The sequence below is a fragment of the Meriones unguiculatus genome, chromosome 4, assembly GCF_030254825.1.
Source record: "Meriones unguiculatus strain TT.TT164.6M chromosome 4, Bangor_MerUng_6.1, whole genome shotgun sequence".
NCBI lineage: Eukaryota > Metazoa > Chordata > Mammalia > Rodentia > Muridae > Meriones > Meriones unguiculatus.
Genome location: NC_083352.1, coordinates 120,835,371 through 120,842,444, shown reverse-complemented (window position 1 = coordinate 120,842,444; position 7,074 = coordinate 120,835,371). Strand labels below are relative to the sequence as shown.

Genomic DNA, 7,074 nt, shown 5'->3' with positions numbered 1-7,074 from the left:
AAGTTCCCAGCCCCAACATCAGGCAGCTAACAAGTACCTATCACTCTCTTCTAGCCTCTGCAGGCACTTGCACTCACGTGTACATAGATATACACATACCCATGAAGGAAAATATAATAAATCTTTGGAAGGAAGGACTCTTGTCCCTACTCAACATCTGGCTGGGGCCCAGTGATTTTGCTTTAATCTGCCTTCCAGGGCTTCCAATGCCTTGCACTGAGTCACATCGGAGCATTAGGAACAGGAAAGGAACGACAGGAGCTAGCCTTTATTTTAGCCCTCTTCCACACCCAGCCCTGTGAGCTCATGCATAGACACGGATTTAAAAGGGAGGCTGAATTAATCTGTATTTTAAGGTTTATTGCGGTCGTTGGGGAGGTACCAGAAAGTTGGCAATAAATTCAACAGAAAAGCTCTTAGGCACCAGTCATTCCAGCCACTAGCAGACGGACACAGGAACAGAACATAGCCCTGAGGCACTGGTGTCAAGGCTTTGTGTGCTGGTGCCTCCCATGCCTGAGCCAACTACTAAGCATAGTAAAAAGCTGTTTCATGATGATGAGTGTGTCTCCAGTTTCACCTCGAGTTTGGTCTTGTCCACTCCCTGGCCCTCCAATGTCCACAAGCACCTAGAGAATAAAGAGAACAACACTTTGGATCTCCACCTATATAATCACATAGCCTCTGGCACTGTTCGCTAATTGTAGGCTGACAGCAGGTCAGAGCTAGACAGGCTCAGAGGGGACCAGACTCCCTGTTGCTTAAGCCTACCCATCTCCCAACACTGCACAGAGCAGACACGCCAGCCCTCTACCACAGGCTCTGGAGGCCTCTCTTCTGCAGCCACGGAAGGCAGGAAAGGCCGTTCCACAGGACGTGACTAGGGCTCATGGGATACTTGCAAAACTGGGCCAGAATAAAACCCCTCGAGGCAGTGCCCTGCTTCTACCTCCCCCTTCCACAAGCCTCGAGGACACTGCCCAGCACTGGTAAAGGGCACTCCGTGAGTCTGGTGTCAAAAGACAAAGGAGACCAAGAGGCTATAAGAAAGATTTGTTCGAAAGCACCAGGGTTTGGCAAGGACAGGAACGAATCCTCCAAACACGGGGAAAGGCTTTCGGCATCCTCTCCCTGCACTATCAATGACCAGGGCACAGGCAGCCCACGATCACTTTCGAATACAGGGGCAGAGGGAAACCACAATGGGCGGCTTAGGAAAGGCCAAGCTGGTCTAAGTGACCAGGAAATAGTGACCACTTTTACAGTGTCTATGGGAAGTGGCCTCCCAAAATGCAGCACTGCTAGGAATCTCCTGGAGAGTTGCTCAATACTGTTGAGTCCAGGCATGATCTCACTCTTACACATGCCAAGAGGGTGGTAGTGGTGGTGCGTGCTTCAGGAAGTGCAACTTAAGAACCACCACTCCAATGGCAGTTCTTAAAGTGCAAGAAAGAACAAGCTTGGGGGTAATTCTGAGGACTCACTAGTAAGGAAGTCTGGCATGGGATTGCCCCTAACAAGTGCCCAATACAGATCAGAGAAGGCTAACTGTCACCCTTCTCAACCCAACAAGCACTGCAGACCTAAGTGAATCCAAGGGGCATCCGCTTCCCAAGGCCTCCCGTGACCCCAGAGCAACTCTGTAAGCACCATTTCCCACCATGAAGATGTACAGCAGTGAGGTGGCAGGGCTGGGGAGGCATGTCCCTGCTGGCCTAGCGGGGAAGAAGCCTCTGCCTTTCCTTATGCCTGTGGCCTTTGCTGGACCACTGGAGACATACCTTCAAGGACCTTGTTCTAGCCTCTTGCTGAGCACACAGAGATCAGCTGACGTTCCTGTGGAGGCAAGCCACATTCAGCATTATACACAGTCAAACAAAATGTTCAAAAGGAACCAAGACACAACCATGTGCCTACAAAACTGCAACAGCTTCTTCCTGGAGCCCGAGTGTCTTCGTGTTGGGGACCCAACTCAGCACACACCAGTGCTCCACCACTGAAACGTTAACCCCAGACCTCCACTTCCATTCTTTTCCTCTGACTGCACCCATTCTTCACAGGCGAAGGCCACCTGTGAAGTCTTGGCTACCATCTCAGGGGAGTAGGTTTACTTCTGCCCTTATACCGAATACATTGTAACTTCTGATAAATTGGTTTTCCTGGTTTCAGTTTGGCTAAGAAGCAGTTTGGATAGGTGTGCAGGTTTCAATGAGAATGACCCCCATAGACTCATACATTTGAATACTCAGTACTTGGTGGACCGTTTGCCACCAATTAGGAGGTATGGCCTTGTTAAAGGAGGTATCATGGGTTGGGGTGGGAGAGTGTTGAGGTTTCAAAAGCCCATGCCTCTCCCAGTGAGCTTTCTGCCTGGTGGTTCTATCTCAAGATGGGAGCTCTCCGCTACTGCTCTAACATGGCCATGCCTGAACCACACAGGTCATGAACAGACTCACCCTCTGAAACTCTAAATAAACTCTATTAAGCCCAATAAACTCTTCATGGGCACCAGGCACACACATGGGATACATACATACATGCATTCACATAGTCACAAACAATAAAAAATGCCAGGTTGTATTTTGGTCTGCAAACCGCATTTTTAAAACAAAGCTCCAATTGGCAGAGGAGCAAATGGCTAAGAACAGTGGTTTGCAAGTGATGCCAACACATACTTCACCACGAGAGACTCCACAGGCTAGGAAGTGAGCTGCACATTCAGTCTCAGGGAGCGCCTTCCCTCAATTCAAACCTAAGGCCTCTATTACACACCCTATGCCACCTCTGCCAAACCCACAGCTTTGCTACTCCAGTTCCATGTTTTCCTCCTGTTATCTCCCCTCTGCCCCTATTTGAGAACCTCTGGAACCTGTCTAGGCACAATGGCTTCAGAAGCAGCTCTTTGGAAATCTGTGCCTGCCTATCACCTCACAACAGGCAAGCAAACACCCCAAGTTTCTGGAAACAGGACACCAAGCAGCAAAGACCCACCGCACTGACTTGAGTAGCTTCCAGAAAGCACTCCACTTCTATAAGCCTGCAGAGGAAGACGTGAGTGTAGGAAAGCTCCAAGCTTTGCAGGGGTCAGGACAGATGCCCCAAACTCAAACATGTCTTCCAGCATCCTTTTCCTGCACCACCAATGACCGGGGCACAGGCAGCCAAGATCACTTTCGAATGCAGGGGCAAAAAAAAAAAAAAAAAAAAAAAAAGTAAAGGGAACCTAGAAAACAGGAGACAGGTGCCAGGGCCAGATGCAAGCCACAGAGAACACATGGATCCTGTAGCTAACATCAATTGACAGAACCCTACCAATCTGTCAAGACCAGGAGAGTCAATCTATGAGCTCATGGCCATAAAAATCTTTATCATAGCTTTAGGTTTTCCACACCAGGAAATGGAGGTTCAAAATAGTTAAGAAAGCCTCTAGCGGAATCTGGGACTCGCTAGCTATCAGCTGTTAGCTGGGTGGGGGCTTGAGGCTGAGCCCCGGCTTTCTTCGAGTGGGGCTGGGCTGCTAGTCACACTGGGAAGTCAGTGTTTATGTGACCAGCACCAGAACATCACAGCTAAGACACAGGTTCCTAGGGCAGAAGACAGGCACAGATGTGGGTGCATTTCTGCCACTGGGGAAGGGATGCTTCAAAGCCAAGGGAGGGTGCCTCAGGAAGCCAGTACAGATGCTCCACATGACCCTTAACCCTTTCTCCTACTGCCCAGCTCTTAATTTTTCCCTACACTGCTAACAAATCACTGCTACCTAGCACAATGATGAAGAGAAAGGTCAGAGGCCAGTGGCATATACAGGTGTCTCCAATGCCTACATCCATCCCCTTCCCCTTACAACTCACAAACACTGGAAAAGCCCCATGTTCTCTCCGGGCAGGGATCTGGAGGTGTCATGTATGATCCAAGGGAAGTGGGGTCTGAATGGGAGGATCCACACACCACCCCCTTCTCACTGCACTGCCACCAAAGCAGCAGGGAAAACTATGCCACTCCAGGTGCTCAGGGGCTGAAGCTTCAGACAAGACAGCCAGCTTTCAGCTCCCTCAAACACCAACACCTTGACTAGGCCTCTGAACACAGTGCCAAATGACTTACCTGCCATGACCTCCTGAGCAGCCACAGCGGCTTTCATACAGGTCGCATTCACCAGAAGAGATTGGCGGTCTCTGGAGACAGGGCGTGATGATCTGCTGTGCTGACTAAAAGCACATCATGGCACCCTGCAGTGTACTGTCTCTGGTGGCAGGTAGAGGGGCATGGACCTGAAGAGTAGCACAGACACATCGATTACTCTGCGTTGCTTGATCCTCATTCTTGCCTGTTCCCACAGGCTGAAGAAAGAAAACCCTTCCCAAGCGGCTACCCAAGGCAATGATCAAGAGTAGGCCATAAGGGGAAGAATTCAAGGAGAGGAAACAGCAAATCTGCTCCCTCCTCGACCTCACTGAGCAGGCTGCTCACTTAGTCTACACTCGACAACACCGTACAATGGGTGACTGTCCCTTTGTCTTTCATTTGTTCCACACTGACCCTTGACTAACCGAACACAGCAAGATGTATGCTAAGAGTCAAGCAATATAACCCCCTTTCTACACTGTCACCTGAAGAGGTAACAGTGGGTGTGGAGGTGACGAAAGCTTCTGAAGGAAGCTGAGCCACACCCCGCCCACGCACCGGAACAGGTCAGGCTCAAGTTCCATGCCACGCCACTGCCTCACAAAAATGGCAGAATGACAGGCAGCAGGGACACAACAGGCAGGAAGTGGTGTGGGAAAGCACCAGGGTTTGGCAAGGACAGCTGTGGATCCTCCAAACACGGGGAAAGGCTTTCGGCTTCCTCTCCCTGCACTATCAATGACCAGGGCACAGGCAGCCCATGATCACTTTCGAATACAGGGGCTAAGAGTAGAGGGCAAGTTGAGAGGTAAGGCTATGGCCAACAAGCTGGATAATGGCTAAACTGGAAACAGCCAGATTTTCAACAGAGAGCAAAGAAGCTGCTTCTGACTGAGCAATCAGTCACTTGCTTCTTAAGGAGAATTCTCAGGAGACTGGCTGGGAGTGGTGACAATTCTGGCCACTGGCCCACTTAGGGCCGGGTCTAACTGCTGCAGTCTGTCTACTCACTTGCTATCACACGTTACATAGGTCCAGAAGCTGGCAGAGAGTAGCGACTGAGCTCTGGATAGTGCATATGACCCCCAAACCCTTCCTCCATTCTGGCGGCAACCCACCAAAGTAAGGGTGCAAGGGAACAACACGGGACAGGGACGGGGGTTGGGACATAACAGGACATTAATCCCAAGTGGCTGCAGGCACACCTCAACGCACCCAAGGAGGGCAAATGTGGATCAGATGGACTCAGCCTCACCTCACCTTCACACACTCCCAGCCATCATCGGACAAACTGCACCTCAGATCCCAGGGGACAGTCCTCACTCCGGAACAGCATGGTCCAGAGGTCTGGAAGGATGGAGACAGCTCTTATGGCCGCTGTGCACCCCAGCTGTTATTTCTGCAAACAATAAGCCCAGGTGAACCACCAGACTAGCATCTACTTACCTTGGAAGCACACAGAATACGAGACACAGAAGCTGCCAGGCAGCAAACCATGTGGCATGGACCCCAGCCCTTTTCTCTGTAATGTGTACGGGACTCTCACTACATAACACGGACCTGTACTGTCCCTTGGGTCATTCTGGCCACCACCAGGCTTCTCTCTACATAGTGGCTTTGCCAGGCCTTTCTCAAAAATGATCTGAACTCCATACCACCCTTCTCCTGGTACCCACCGGAAGGCCATTTAGAAAGCACCGGAGCTCCGGAATAGCAGCCCTTACCCAGGCATCCTCTCCCTGGGTAGTGGGCGTCCCCCAGGGAGATGAAGGGAGTAGGGGGATCCAGCTGCCGCAGAAGCTGTAATCTGTCGACCCAGAGAGCTTCCATCGGTCTCCAGGAGGGCCGCGCAGTCTACAATCTGGCAGGAAAGCACAAGGGAAGAAGCTGCAGTGAGGGCAAGACAGGGCACAGAAGCTCAGACGTTGCGCCCGGCGTCCTCAACTCTGGTCGAGTTCGCCTTGGAAGGATGCTCAACAACAAACAACTTTTTTGTAGGCGACAGATATGGCTTTGGGGCTTGATACCATAACTCGGGGGGGAGAGCTGAGACAGGAGAAGCACAGTGCTCGGGGCCCTCCTCCAGACCCAGGCCCGCTGCCCACCGACGGCCCTCAGTTTCCCCGATGGAGGGATCGGAGCTGCCCAGGCGGCCCGCTGCACTCACCTTGGTGCCCTGCATCGGGCAGCCGAGCAGACAGCCTGGGAACACGGGGGATGTCTGCAGATTACGGTGGATGGCATTGAGCACACTTTGACCACATCCACGCGACAGGAAACTTAGCTCTTGAGGCTGAGCGCCGGCGGAAATACAGATGATAGATTATGCTGAAGCCTAGAGCGGCATGTCCGACCGGCGAGACTTCCAGCGCCGCCTGACGGAGGGAAGACCAATAACGGCTTGGACGTGTTAAACTTCGTCAGTGGCAGATTTTGGGAGGAAATCTTCCTTCCTTTGCCCTTTCTTTCTTTCTTTCTTTCTTTCTTTCTTTCTTTCTTTCTTTCTTTCTTTCTTTCTTTCTTTCTTTCTTTCTTTCTTTCTTTCTTTCTTTCTTTCTTTCTTTCTTTCTTTCTTTCTTTCTTTCTTTCTTTCTTTCTTTCTTCCTTCCTTCCTTCCTTCCTTCCTTCTTTCTTTCTTTCTTTCTTTCTTTCTGAAGTAGATCTGTCTTATTCACTACTAACTCCACCTGGCCCAGAGGTTCCACAAAGGAACAAGTGATGTGTTCACTCACGTTTCCTTAAACACCACCTCACGGAGACGTCAGTAATAGCTCAGAAGCTGGAGTGTGAAGGTGAGAAAATGAGCCCAGAGAAGCAGACGAAGAAGGCCTGCGTTGTTGAACGTCCACCTAAAAAATCTCAAGGAATTGGCAGATGGAGCGATTCCCTTAACCAGAGAAGGCCCAAGCCAAGTGGCAGAGATGACCTGTGGATGTCTGGGAAAGGGGC

General features: G+C 50.9%; 1 long non-coding RNA gene and 3 other non-coding genes across 4 annotated transcripts; all 4 read right to left on the bottom strand.

Annotated features, from left to right (window-relative positions):
- Positions 1-339: 339 nt before the first annotated feature.
- LOC110565886 (uncharacterized) lies at positions 340-6,450 on the bottom strand. The gene is made up of 6 exons (XR_002477424.2): positions 6,293-6,450; positions 5,850-5,986; positions 5,386-5,524; positions 4,105-4,271; positions 1,782-1,836; positions 340-629 (listed from the first exon to the last, which is right to left on the bottom strand). It is a non-coding gene; the product is annotated as an uncharacterized LOC110565886 (long non-coding RNA).
- LOC132653823 (small nucleolar RNA SNORA71) lies at positions 1,055-1,186 on the bottom strand. Its single transcript, XR_009591666.1, has one exon. It is a non-coding gene; the product is annotated as a small nucleolar RNA SNORA71 (small nucleolar RNA).
- LOC132653826 (small nucleolar RNA SNORA71) lies at positions 3,057-3,185 on the bottom strand. Its single transcript, XR_009591669.1, has one exon. It is a non-coding gene; the product is annotated as a small nucleolar RNA SNORA71 (small nucleolar RNA).
- On the bottom strand, positions 4,776-4,907 carry LOC132653822 (small nucleolar RNA SNORA71). The gene has a single exon (XR_009591665.1). It is a non-coding gene; the product is annotated as a small nucleolar RNA SNORA71 (small nucleolar RNA).
- Positions 6,451-7,074: the final 624 nt, after the last annotated feature.